Source organism: Pyrgilauda ruficollis, unplaced genomic scaffold (genome assembly GCF_017590135.1).
Source record: "Pyrgilauda ruficollis isolate IOZ18807 unplaced genomic scaffold, ASM1759013v1 scaffold45, whole genome shotgun sequence".
Classification (NCBI taxonomy): Eukaryota; Metazoa; Chordata; class Aves; order Passeriformes; family Passeridae; genus Pyrgilauda; species Pyrgilauda ruficollis.
Window position 1 is genome coordinate 4,398,820 of NW_024526044.1, and position 14,688 is coordinate 4,413,507.

Sequence of the window (14,688 nt, forward strand, 5' to 3'; positions counted from 1 at the left end):
GGCAGTTTGGGCTTTCCTGTCGCTGGGAGTTGTTCAGCAGCTGATCACGCCAGAAATAGCCGGGAATAGGAAATTCCTGCCGCAGGGAGAGGCAGAACGCGCGGAGGCTCCAAGTGAGGGAGATGGAGCTGCTGGAGGTGATTTCTGTCACCCTGCAGGGCTTGGAGCCGCTGGGAGGGATGCAGGTCCTGCTCTCCATCACATCCAGCAACAAAAAAAAAAAAAAACAAACCCCAAAAACCAAAAAAGCCCCCCAAAAACCCCCAAAAATCTGCCTTTCCTCCCCCGAACAAACAAACAAAAAAAAACCCAAAAAAAAAAAAAGCCCCCCAAGAAAACCCCAAAAATCTGCCTTTCCTCCCCCTGGCTGTCTCTGTTTCCAACATCCAGCTGTCCATTACGGATGGCAGGTTTCTCCCAGTGCTTGGGGAAATGCTGTTTTCCAGGGGGATGGTTTCTCCCAGTGCTTGGGGAAATGCTGTTTTCCAGGGGGATGGTTTCTCCCAGTGCTTGGGGAAATGCTGTTTTCCAGGGGGATGCGAGAGGCAAACTTTACAGGCTGGGGGAGGGGAGCAACAACAAAGCATTTATTCTTCCCTTCCCCTCCCCCAGGAGAGGGAGGAAGCAGAGGAGTGGTGGCAGAAGTAGGAAGAAGAAAGGAATTAAAAAGTAAAGACAACTTGAAAGTGGAGTAAGGAAAGGAATTTAAAGGGGAACCGTACAATTTTAGCAAGAGGGCTGAATTCCGGGAGACAGTGAGAGACAATTTAGCCAGCCAGTGACTTTAATTTTAATTGACTTGAATTTGATGAGCGCTGTCCTGCTGACAGCAGCTTGGTTTCCATTGATCCCCAGCAAGGTGTGGCCCAAGGTTTGGGATCCAGCAGAGATGGTTTGTGTAACATCCCTGCTGCTCACACACACACCTGGCAGAGTTTCACCCCAGCTTTCATAACCTTTAACTGGGTGTGTGCTGATTGCAGGAGCAGAATCAGCCTGCCTTTGTGTGCTGGTGCTGGGGATTAACCCAACCACCTGTTACTAAAACATGAAACTCGGCAGCAGAACATCCCCAACCCTTCCAGGGGCACCTCGGGGGAAGGATGGAGGAGCAGTTTTTTCCACAGAACAAAACTTTAGTTTTTCAGACTCTTCCCCCGCTGTCCCCAGGTGCCAGCTCTGCCTGTCTGTGATTTTTGCACCCTGCCTTGGTGCACACACGTGTGAGGACACATGGGCACTGTGGCCTGGGCTGAGCCCTCTGCTGCCCAGCCCCACCCTGGATGCTCCGTGAGCACATTTGTGCTGCTCGGGCTGTTAGAAGCAAAGTTTCCTTTCCACACCTGAAATCACGTGCTGTTCCAGTTGTGGATGTAAGTGCAGCTCAGGAAAAATATCTGTTATATTGACCAGCTTGCAGATCTGGGGCAGAATCTCTCCTGATTTTCCTTTTAAACCCTGGTTTTAAACACAGAGCTCTTGTTTCATTTGGTTGTAATTACTCCTGAGTACAGCTGCCTTGAAAAGCAGCGTTTGCAATTCACAAAGTTTCCTTTTTGTGTTTGCCTGCTCACTTCCAGCTTGCTTTGGGTCCCGGGAAGATGAAGATTTTTAATTTGGCTCCAGGAATATTGACAAGGACAGCAGGGAAAAGGCTGGAGTGGCCCAGCAGCTGCCCCTGGGCTGGACCTGCCCCAGCCTCGGTGCCTGCTCGTCAAACCCAGGATGTTTTAAATAACACATCCCAGGCCTGGCCAATTGTGATTGCCCAACAAAACCTGGCTTTGTCAGAAGTTCTCTGCCCAGCTTTACTTTTGAGCAACGCGCTCCATCTGCCCCAAGAGAGTAAAATCCTCTTTCTGGGGCAAGGAGTGTCTGAATAACTGATAATGCACGCCCAAAGTTCTCCCCCTGGGATCAACAGTAACCCATAAATCTGAATTAGATCTGCAACCATCATTCAGTTTTGAACAGAATCAAACCTGCTTCTCCCATATTTGTGTTTGGGCCTGAATTTCTGTTCTGGGAGCTCTGGAAGCAGAGGCTCAGTGAGAGCACTGCTGGAAACTAAAACCAGGAGGGTTCCTCATTCCTGGCTCCTCCCTGCAGGGCAGAACACCTCGTTTTTGACAGTGACCTGTACCTGCATACCAGCCTGTTTACTAGCTGTTGGAAACCGGTTGTAGAGCCTTTGTACCTGGACTTAGCAGCTGTAACAAGAGCTGGGGGTGTGTGGAAGCTCAGCCTCCTCTTCCTCATTCCCTGGCAAAGCTGTGCCAGGACACATTTGGCAGCACTGAGTTGTCACTGCCTGTGCAGCCTCAGGTTGGCTTTTTCCCATTTCCTTAGCAGCGAGGTTTGGGGTTAAAAGAGGAAATAAAAATGTGCAGCTATTCCTATCTGAAAAGCAGACCTTAGCTCCCGGTGGTTCTTTTCCTTTCAAAACACGAGCAAGATTAAAAATAAAGAAGTGTCAGCGTGCTAATGTTTCAGTTTCTAATCAGTTCACAAATGGCAGGAAATTAACTGGCTTTTCATGAACATCTGTTCCACTTCTGGCTTGAAAGGTTGGAGGCAAATGCTATCTGTCAAATCTCATAGTGAGAATCAGCAATAAATACACTTTTCATTTTCCACCCCCATTTCTCTATTAGCCATTCAAAACAGTACATTGTAGCCAAATGCAGGTTTCTTTTCCTCTTGTGTTTTTTAGGGGGTGGCTGGTGGTGGAGGGGATGATGAGCTGCCTCAGAATAAGGATCAGGAAGAAGCTGGTGATTGCAGCCCTGCAGTGCTCTACACCTGCTGGATGTGTGCAACACTCATCCTGAGCTCTTCTCAGGTGAAATGTGCTTTTTATGAACATTTCACAAGGGCTTGGGCAGCAGAATCTCTTTTTCCTGGTATTATTTACCTTTAAGTGACTTGAGGAACTAAAGGTCTTGTTGCTGCAGCAACAGTCTCTATGGGGATGTCACATCCAAGTGACTTTATTTAATCACCTTTCCATGCCTTGTGTGCCCAGCTTCTGCAGGCTCCACAGGACAGGTGTAACTCCCTTTGTGCTGAGCTTATTTTCTCCAGGTTCTGGGGAATTAAATAATGTCCAACCCCTCTGGGAGTGGCTTTGTCCCCCAGGAGAGACTTTGCTGCCACACTGGGACTGGGATGCTGGCACATTGTGCTCTTTTCTGTGCTGTGTCCTGGGTGCTGTCTCCTCCTTTTGAAACTGGACAAATATCCCAGTTTTCCTGTTCACTGCTATGAGGGAGTAGCGGTGATAGGGAATAGACAAGCCCAGATTATCTGGAGTTTGTAACAGCTGTGCTTTTCTTGGTTCCCTGCACACACGGGGCTTGAAATCCTTGGCTGAAGAGACTTTGGGATATCTCCATTAAACTCTTGTAACAGCTGATTATTCCTGAAATTGGTTTCAGTAGCAATTCAAAGAAAAGCTGCTCTGGAGAGCAAAGCTGAGCAAAACCTTAAGCAATGCACAGACCACTGGGTTTTGAGCAATCCAGAGCTGAAATTGAGAATGACAGCCCAGATAATGCAACAAATGGCCTAAAAAGCACCAAAAGCTTCCCAGATTCCCTCGTGGGGTCCAGAGAGGAGAACAACGTTAATCAGGCCAGACAGAGGAATCTGTAACCAAACAGGTTTGGCCATTACACAAGAATAGCAGGCAAACATGAAACTGGAGGAAAAGATCTTTATCAGCCCCTCGCATGCAAAACCATACAGGGGAAACTCGGAGTGTTCTGGGCACTGATCAGCTGCAGAGGGAGGTGGGACCTTGTTTTCTCTCCTTCCTGGCAGCAAATCCCTGCTCCCACTCAGCAGAAGTTGCTCTGTTTTCCTGCCCAGCATCAGCTCTGCTCTTGCCACCATTCTGGTTGCTTGAATTGAAAAAGGATTGGGGCTTTATGGGGCAGACAGGCTCAAAGGGCTTCAGAAATGTAAATTTGTCTTAAGTGGAATGATGAGGTTTTAGAACAACTGGTGCATGCTGTCTTTAGTCACAGAATGAAGCTCCTGCTGGTCTGCAGAGCTCGGGCAGGGGGACCAGGCTGGTCTGGGGTCTCAGGGTGCACCTGAACCCCTGCAGAGCTCAGGCAGGGGGACCAGGCTGGTTTGGGGTCTCAGGGTGCACCTGAACCCCTGCAGAGCTCCAGGGGGACCAGGCTGGTTGGGGTCTCAGCTGAACCCCTGCAGAGGTCGGGCAGGGGGCCAGGCTAGTTTGGGGTCTCAGGGTGAACCTGAACCCCTGCAGAGTTCAGGCAGAGGGACCAGGCTGGTTTGGGGTCTCAGGGTGCACTGAACCCCCCCTGTAGCTGCTGCTGTGTCTGTTTCCCACGGGAGCACCTCCCTGATTTGCCCTTTCCCTTTTTTTGGGCATGGTTCTCCTCAGCCCTGTCCAGACCTGGCCTCACCCAGCAGGAGTGTGGCTGCAGAGACATTTCCCTGCTGCTTCCATCCACCCAAATCCGTGCAGGAGCTGCTGGTCTCCAGCTGGAAAGGCTTCTCAAAGAAGTCCTTGCTCATGTTTAGTAACAGGAGGATTAGAAGCCTCAAAGAAGTGGTGGAAAGGGGTGCCACTGGCAGAAGACACCCAAAATGCTGGTCAGTGCCATCCTGGGACCAAAGAGCCTCTGGGGCTGCAGAGGCACCCGTCCCTCTGGCCTTATCATCGTGTCTTATCACTGCTCCCTGCTGCCTGGCAGGGGTTTAAAAACAGTATTAGTAATTTATTATTGCTCAGCTCCAAGTTCTCAGAGCTCCCTGCGAGGCTGGGGAATAATTGTCCTTGCCTGGCTGGTGGGAAAGTGAAGTGGAGCAGATGTGCTGAGAGACAGGGATTTGCTCAGGCCACCAGGGCCAGGTTTCCTCAATTTATTGAAGAGTGCCAGGCTCATGTTGTTCTTTCCTCACCAGTTAAATGATAATATACACTTTGTGCTGCATGGCTGCTGATTTCTATATTCTTATTCAAACAGATGCAGATCTGGTTTAATGAAAGGACAAGAAATATTGTCTATTAATGAACTCTGAATAATTATATCATGCTCTAAGCATTGAGTACAACACTGCTCACGAGGGGAGGAAGAATCATTGGGCAAGGAAAATAATTGTCTCACTGGCAATTACCATTAAAGTATTAAAGAAACTGATGTAGTTCTCATTAAATAATCTCTCTGGAAGCTTTTGTTCCCTAATAAAGTGCTCATCTCATGAAGTGCCATCAGGAGCACAGTAATTTGATTTGATGATGAGCCTTTACCTGCTTACAGGAGAATTGCTTGTAAATATTAATAATGGATTCTCACCAGGGGAAAAGAAGGTACAAGAGACATTCTGAAATTAGGAAAAGAAATCATTAGGTGCCCTCCTCATCCTCTGTCCTTGATGTCTTCATGACAGTAAAACCACAGTTGTTACAGCACAGTTTTTCCTTGACTGCACAGTTTATCCCTCTGAAATGGTGCTTTTTGATTTGCTTTTTCTAATCAGGATGGACTGTCTGCAGTTTAGTGCTTACACTGAGTTTTTCCACCCACTCATTACTTGGAGTTTTTAACCTGCAGGTGGAGAATCTCCCCCTGTGCTCCCCAGACTGGGTGGATGGGAAAAAAAGAGGTTTGCTCTGGCCAAAAATGCATCAAAAATCTGCATTTCCACCATTTCAGAAATCCTGAAGCACTTCAAGCCAGAGCACAAACCCATTTCTGCAAATCAAAACGCCAGGAGCTTTCTAGAGCTCTCCAAAACGCCAGGGCACTTGCTCCACTTTCTGAAGGCACCACAGTCTCCTGTGAGCACAGCCTGAGAAACCTGGTCTCGATTTCTGCTGTGTCCCAGAAGAAGCTGTGGGTTCTTGAAAAACAGCCCCAAAAATAGCGTGAATCTTGTAGTTTCATTTTTCAGTGTTGTAGATCTGCCTCAACAGGAAGCCTCAGAAGGAGAATTAAAGGGTTCTTTTTTTTAATATTAAGTGGTTTTAAGGTATTAAAAGCTCTGTCTAGAAGGCAGATGACACATCCCTGTGCCTGCACACCCTGGGCTGAGCTTTCTTTGGACTCTGCTTTCTTTGGACTCTATCTAACACTCAGGTGTTGATATGATCAGCTCCACCAGGAGCCTTTCATCCCTCCCATTTATCTTTATTTTATTGCAGTTGGCAGCAATAAGTGAGGGATAAGATGCTACATTTGTCCCTAAATGATATCAATTTATGATTTCGTGCTGTGGGGTCAAAGTTTCCTGCCTGGCTCTGTACTGAGCGTGGCCTTGTGGGGCCCTGAATGGCTCCTTTGTGCTGCACTGGGAAAACCTTACCTGGACCTCATGGAACAGCAGTCAGAGACACACTCTTGGGTGCTGTGATTATTCTTATTTCAGCCATTTAAACAGCTCTTTACAGAGAAAAAAAAAATATTATTGAAAAATAGGTAAAAAACCAGGAAATGTTTGTCTGGTTTTGTGTGGGTGAGGATTTCTAATGAAAGCTCCAGGAATTTTTGATGTGTCTTTTCTGTCCATTTTATTTCCTCATTGCTCACAGGTATTTTTTGACTATTAACACTAACCTTTGTGTCACCCACATCCTGGTATGCATCACCACATTTTGTGTATGAAACGCGAGAGAATCTTTATTATTATCAGAAACACACAGGACAATCATTTCTGTTTGCTTCATTTATTTCCACTGAAAAGGGGAGGGTGAGGGACCTGTCCTGGAAAAGTCCCACACAAAATTCTCTGCACAAGAACTGTCTGTGGCACGTGGGATGTTCCTCAGCCCGTTTAGTGTGGGGGGAATTTTCAGATCAAATTCTTCTTTAAAAACTGCCTTTCTCAGCAGTGCTCTCTGCCCTCACCTCAGCTGGGAGGTTTTGGGAATACTGGGAATTATGGGATGGTTTGAGTTGGGAGGGACCTTAAATCCCACCCAGTGCCACCCCTGCCATGGCAGGGACACCTCCCACTGTCCCAGTGTCCAGCCTGGCCTTGGGCACTGCCAGGGATCCAGGGCAGCCCCAGCTGCTCTGGGAATCCCATCCCAGCCCCTCGCCACCCTCCCAGCCAGGAATTGCTCCCCAAAATCCCACCTTTTAGTCTGAAACCATTCCCCCTTTCCCTCCACCACAGCCCCTGTGAACAGGAACAGTTCATTTCTTCAGGTCTCTTCATTGACCTCTGGGCTTTGTCCTGTTTGTGTTACTTTGGGCCCAGATAATCGGGATTTTAACCATAAATTCAATCTGCATTTACACCAGAGTGAGGGAAGAACAGTATTATGGGATACAGCAGCTGCTGCTGGGTTTAGTTAAGGTAGCACAGGTAAAATGATATTAATGGGAAGAGTCAGCAGGAGGAAAATCCTCTGTGTTCAGGATATTCTAAGGCAGTGTTCCTTCTCCCTTACACCTCTTCCTCCAGCCGTGGCCCTGAGTTCTGCTTCCAGGGAGAGAGCCAGGTGAGGCCAGGAGGGTTTCCTGAGCACTGCAGCACTCAGCTGGGATGCAGGTGGGAAGATAAATGTCCAGGTGCCTTGCAGGGTCAGTGCTGAAGTTTTCCCACTGTAAAATGAAGGCTGTGGCACTTATTTAGCACTAACACTTATGCAGAAGAAGTGTGAAATCTCTTCATGGAATTCCACTTCTGTAATTACAGCTACTGTGTAAAAAGCATTAAAAAAAAAATTAAATATGTAAAAACCCGAAGTTACTAAATGTGAGCATTCTACAGAATGTTACAACCCACCATGGAATTCCAGAAATTTCATTTTATCCAGAAGACAAACAGAGGAGGGAGTGGAGCAAAAAGCACACAATTTTTATCTCCACGCTCCTCACTTCTGCAGGGGGAGGTGTGCAGCAGAAACAAAGCCAGGCCCTTCACCCTCACAAATGAGAGCCTCAAATCCTCATTTGTAAAGCTCTGAATGTTTTGGGAAGGGTGTCCCAGCAGCGTTTCCACTCTGAATCCTGGGTCTGACCACAGAGCAGATGCACACAAAGAGCACCCAGGATATTTAATGAAGTGACTCTGTCTGGAGCTGGAGGAATCCCTGGGGTGTTGCAGCTCTTCTGAGAACCCCAAAGCTTTTTGTCAGTAATTCAGCACATACCTGACCAAAAAAAAAAAAAAAAAAAAAAGAAAAGAAGAAAAGAAAAGAAAAGAAAAGTTGCCTGACTGGTTTTGTTGTTTCAGCTGTGCTGAAGGGGGAAGCAAACAAAGCTTCAGCATTTCAATTAACTTTCTACTCTGACGATATTTTCAAGTAAATATTTATCAGTGTTGGTGCCCACCCCCCAGTAGCTCAGCTTCAGCATTTTATATTTAACAAATTCTTTGCTGCTATCAGAGACAAGGATTTCTCTCAAGCAGGAAATATGTCACTCCATCCTTCCCCAGCTCTGGGTTTCTTGTCTCCTCTGCTGGAATTTGTCCAGCAGGGGAGGTCTCACGTCTCTTTTTTAGCACTTGCCCAGATGAATGAGTGCTGGTATCAGAGCTGCCTGATCTCAGTACAACCTGCAGAAAATGTAGGTTATTTTTTCTGCTCTCAGGAAGTGGCTGCCAGGCCCAGAGCTCCTTTCTGCTCCAGTGGCAGCAGCAAACACCAAAGGATGTCAAACTCTCTTCTCTCCCTTTCTACTCCGCTCTGGCTTTAAGATTAAAGTTTTGCTTTGCTGTTTCCAGCTGATTTTAGCAGAAATCTATCCCAGTGCATCTTAGTGCTTTCAATATTTTCCAAAGACCTCCCAATTAAGGGGTAATAATCCCAAATGCAGCACTCAGAGCTGTGGGGTTTATTGGGACTTGGCAACTTCAAAGCAGCAGCAGCAGCCCTGAGATTATCCAATTGCAGCTCCTGGCAGCAGCTGTTAAATCTTAAATTGCTGAAACATTATCTCCCGTGCAGGATGATAGAGCCAGGCAAAATCGTCCGTAAATGTACAGGGACAAATCTGAAACTTGCATCCTTTCAAACTTCAGGAAAAGTTAACTCAAGGGGGGAAAGGCCTTAGGAAAGTGATCAGCAGACAGCGTGGAGACAGCTTATCTCTTTGATCACTAGATACTGGTTTTAAATCACAGGTAAACAGGCTTTTGAAGTATTGCAGACTATTTAATCTCTAACCACCGACATAAATTATTTTTTTGTACCCGTTTTAATCAGGAAAAGTGACTATTTCAGCTCGGAGGGAAAGTGTCTTTAGCCAGGTGACCCGGTGATGCTGCAGGGTGAGTTTTACCCCACCCACGCTGGGAAATAACTCCAAAACGCTGGCTCTAGAGAAGACCTTTTATAGCTGTGCCTGCAAGAGCTAGGAGTGCCTTTATTGGTATTTATTCAGCCCAGCTATTCAGTTCCTACAATTAAAACACACGCTCGTATTTCTGTATTTCCCTACACCAGTTTCAAATCTGCATTTCTGGTGGTGAAAGACTGGCCTTGCAGAATTAGGGGTCAGTGTGTGATATTTCCTGGCTCTTGGAGTAAATTTGCCTCTTGATATCCCTCCCAGTGCATTCTTTTCCAGAGTGTGATTGTTAAAGTCAGGGAGCAATCGCTGGAGGAAAGAAAAGCTAAATGAGATTAAAGTTTGAACTGGCCTTTGATTTACATGCAGATAGCACCATTGAAACCTCTCTTTCTTACAGATTTTTTTTTTTTGTTTCCTGCTCTAAATCTGTGTCTGTGGAAGTTCTAACAGCTCAGGGGAGGTGAAGTTGATTTATTGGAGGCTTAGGGCTGTTACAAATGCAGTTCTCTCATTCAGTCACTCAGGCTTGAGGTCAGATTGGATGGGCTGCAGTTACAATTTGTCTGTAGTGATGAACTTTCATTATCTTAATATCCCAAGCAAGGTACCTGCTAGCAACAAAACCACTTCCTTTGTATCACTGGGTAAAAAACAAAAAAAAAAACAACCCTGGCTCTGTGTATTATTATCTGCCAGAGCTTAAAATCTGCACTTCCTGAAGAAAAAGTAGCAGAAAATGAGCTCGGTGCTCAGCTGGGCAAAGGGCTGAATATTTCACAGGTTAATCTCACATTCTATTTGGTAAAACTCTCAAAAGTTAAATCATTTCATTCCTTTTGTGTGGCTTTAGCGGGCAAAACTTCAGCAGGTGGAGGGAAAGGACAAAAAGTAAATAAAAGAAATTGTCAGGCAGCAGCTTGGAGATTGCTCTGATGTGAGAAGCTCTTTGGGGAAGAGGTTCAGGTCTGTGCAATCATTGCAAAACTTCTTTTTCTCACAGCTAATTGAAATAATTTGATCCAAACCTAAATTCAAAAGGTAGTTTCGCCTCAGGACGTTTTTGCATCCCTAAAAACGCTCTTTGATTTGTTTAAGGACATTTTGTGACTTAGATGCTGAGGTAAGAGGAGGAACAGGAGCCTTTCTTTTGGCTCTCTGTTAAGATCTTCGTGGTTCTGTTTTGACTGCAGCAATTAAATACAGAGGTGCTCAGACAGAAAATGTTATTTAGGATAAGAACTGGGGAGAAAGTGAGAGATTTTTCAAGGTTAACCATAAAAGCTCTATCTAAAGGCATAACACAGCAAGATTCCTGTGCCCAGCCTGTCTGGAATATCTGATTCCCTGCTCAGTTCTGCAAGGACTGAGCAGCAGAAGGCGAATTTGGGGGTAAAAACCAAGATCTGAGGACTTCAGGTGTATCTGAGAACAGAAACAGCCACAGAGCTGTCGGTGCAGCAGGGTTTTTTTTTTTTTTTTATTTCTTATTTCTTTTTTCTTATTTCACACGGGATGTTTTCTGCCCACAGATGTGGCGTGCACTGTCAAGTCATCTGTAAAGCAATTAAAAGCTTTTTGTTGCAGCTCAGAGCGAGGAAGTTTCTGCATGCATTTTTAATGTGGGAATGGATCCATTACACCCCGATGTGGACAGGCACTAACATCCAGTGGTATCTCCACGTTGACTAAATATCAAAGCAGTTGTTATTTGTGACTGATCTCACTCGAGGAGCACAGAACACTTCGGTGAGACAGCTCACAGAGTGACGTTTTAATGGATTTTAGAAATGCCAGTACAACGTGTGTGCCATGAGAAGTTGTAGCACACACATCCCAAGGATTTAAAAAAGGATCTAAATCCAAATTACGCACACCGCCCCCTCAGAGCTGCACTGTTCCTTTTTTCCTGAGCTGTACAAATGCAGAAGTAAAATGACAGCTTGGGAAACACGTGCCTGCACTTCTGCAAGCTCCACAGCTCGGGGGTGTGGAAATAAGTGCACAGGGGCGTTTTCTGCACTTTTGTGGAACTGATGCACGTGTGGATCCCATGGAGCTGCAGGAGCTGTGATTTAAATGGGGGAAAAGAGTGGAAATCCTCAAACGGGGTCGTGGGTGGCGTCTGAAAGGAATCAGTGTCTTGCGAGGTGTCATTGTGCAGTCACTCATCTCGTGCACGGGATGTTTTGGATTATTTTGACTAGATTAGCTCGCACAATGTCAAGAAAAGCACCGAGCCAAGTGTTGTTTTCCTGCGTTTCCCTCCTCCTCCTCCTCCTCCTCCTCCCCCGGCCCCGTGTGTCCCAGCCAGGAGAAGAAGCAAGGGGGCATGGCAGAGCTCCATCAGGCTGCTGCAATTAAACCCTTGCAAACCTTTCAGAGAGGAAAAAAATAAAAATAATTTTTTAAAATTGTATATATATGTATGTATATATATATATATGTATATGCATATATGTGTATATATGTATATATGTCTATGTACATTAACATAATATATAATATATATAAAATATATAAATATATGAATATATAACCCTATATATATACATATATAAATATATACATCTATATAAAAATAAAAATAAAAATGTTATCTATATAAATATAATTTTAAATATAAATATAAACAAACAAATAAATAAATAAATAAATATAAAATAAAAATTAATTAAAGCAGAATCCTTATTTCTAGGCCCATTCCACACTGAAAGTTTCACTTTATCCTCCTAGGAGATGCTCAGCATCTCTCCTTGCCATGTTTAAGCGTTTCATGGGTATGGGAAAATAGGGAATTCCTAATTAGCCCACTCAGGGCCTGTCTGCATCTTGCTCTGCAGGTTGTAAAGATTAAAGATTGCATTCAGCACCCCACAGTCCTGAGGGAGGTCAGAGCATGGAGGGGAATGGATCCCAAATGGATCCCAGAATGGTTTGGGATGGAAGGGAGCTCATCCCATCCCATCCCATCCCATCCCATCCCATCCATCCATCCATCCATCCATCCCATCCCATCCCATCCCATCCCATCCCATCCCAGGACACCTCTCACTATCCCGGCTCGTTCAGTGCTCAGAGAGAGAAGTGCCAAACACCTCTGGCAGACAGTGACAGTCCAGATGTTTCTTGTTGGGTTTTTTATTAGTATTATAAACTCTCCTTGCTAATGACAAGAAGATTTTATCAAGAGCTGTCCCCAAAGCCACTCAGAACCGACTCGTTAGCTGAGTAATTTCAAATCAAATCACTGTTTTTCTCACAAAACAAGGCTTTCACTCGGGTCTGAATCTCAAACTTTTAAATCTAAAACCAGAACTGGAGAGAATGGGAAAGTTTCTCTTCCTTGCTGACAGCAGCTCAGTCTCAAATGCCGAGGAAAAGGAGAACAAAGCCCTTGGACAGCTCACCTGTACCCTGAAGGAGGAATGGCTTTAGTGCAGACAGGTCCTCGGGTCTCACCTGTACAAAAACAAGAAATGAACCCAAATTTGAGAGCTGGGAACAGTTTTGCACGTGGAGGATTTGATAAACCCTGAGTGCTGGCACAGACACAGGGGATGTTTGTCCCTCACACAGTGCAGGTGTGCCCGAGCTCGGGTGGGCACTGCAGGGACCCTGCCCATCCTCACGGTGCCTCCAGCGCTCCCCAGGGAGGTGCCAAGGGCTGCTGGCTTTGGGCTGCCTCAGATCCTCCCTGTGCCCCGGGTTTTAATCTGTAAACACAGGAAAAAACACAACTTTCTAGCCATGAACCGCTGAGTGAAAATGGTGCTTACTGGTTAATTCGGAATAACAAAGATATTTTGAGTAATTCCAGTTTTTTTGTGATGAACTGGAGCAGGTAGGAAGACAAACCACGTGCCTGGAATTGTTCAGCTCTGATAATTGCCATTGCCATATAAAATATAAATGTTAAGTTTATAACTTAACTTATAAAGTTAATAATGTGTGATTAAGACAGAATTTATTTTAAGCAATCAATGTGTGATTAAGACAGAATTTATTTTAAGCAATCAATCAATCAGCTGTAACTAAAACAAATAACAACAAAACAAACCCCAAAACCCCCAGATGCTGGGCCATTTTTGTTGTAATTCTGGTTGGTTGCTGTTGATAATGGAATATTACCCATTTTATTGAAGAAATTAAATTCTTTTTAATGAAGAAGAGCACAGAAGGCCCAAAAAGGAGCAATTTCAGCTCTGATCTCTAATCCTACTCTTTGCTGCTTTGTCTTCTATCACTAAAATTTGAATTAAAAACACAAAAAGCCAAATTAAATATGTTTTGTAGGTTATCTGAGTAATTAATTTGTTCAGTCTCTCTGTTTGCAGAGTGTTTGGTCTCTGCTGGCCCTGCCCATCTCCCTCTCCCTGCAGGATCAGACACTTTCTAGCTGCACTGCTGTCTCTGAGTTTCAAAGCTCCAGCTCAACGATAATTTTACAACTCTGGCACTCTCAGACTTGCTCGAGCAAAGAACACAATCTTTAAATCCAGCTGAATTCAACACTTGTATTTATTAACAAAGTGGCACCCGGCCAGAATTCCCAGCACAGAACCTGTTTGGCCATAATGCTGCCTTTGTGAGGAAATCTGAATTTCTGGAATTCAGACCCACCAATTTGCTCAATGAACCAGAAAGCATTTCTATTTCGTGGCAGGAGGAATTAGGAAAAATTACCAGCCTTGCACTTTTTTCCCCCCTGAGTTCTGTAATAAAATTGGTTTTGAACTTTATTCTTCTGAGTATTGGGGTGTTCCTGTACATTCCAGGCATCTCAGGATGACCACATGAGGAGAAGGAGGAAACAAAAATTAAAAAAAAACAAACCAGTACTGAAACAACAGCAAATATTGTAATTTCCTAGTTTCTTTTTCCTAGAAATAACCTCAGAAATGCTTCCTAAGTAAAGATGTTGGGTAATGGAGGAGATTTGTTCAGGAGATTTATTCAGTATAACTGGAAATACTCTGAAAAGATCAGCACAGGCTGTAATTTTATACTTAGAAAGAATCATTTTTTAGAAGTGGCAAAAGGAGGGTTGTTGAGCTTTAGTTTGTGTCTCTTTTGAGAAACAGGCACTTCTAAAAAGCATTTTGCCTTTAATTGTTCCTCTTTTGTGTTTTTGTTTTGATTTTCTTTTGAACAGCAACAGGAATTTTATCCTCTCTGAAGAAGTGTGAAAACTTTCCCTGTAATTTCTTGCATCACTCCAAGAGGCAGGAAAGTTTGGTGCCAGAATGTCCCACCATTAACATGTAAGCTGATGACGTATTTTATTTTTAAATTTTTAACAAAAAAGCACCATTTGTTGTTTGTTGCTTAGGGGAAAATCCCTTCATGACTTCAACTTTTGGTTATTGTGACACTGTTATTTCACTAAGGCTGACCCTATCAGTGTTTGTGT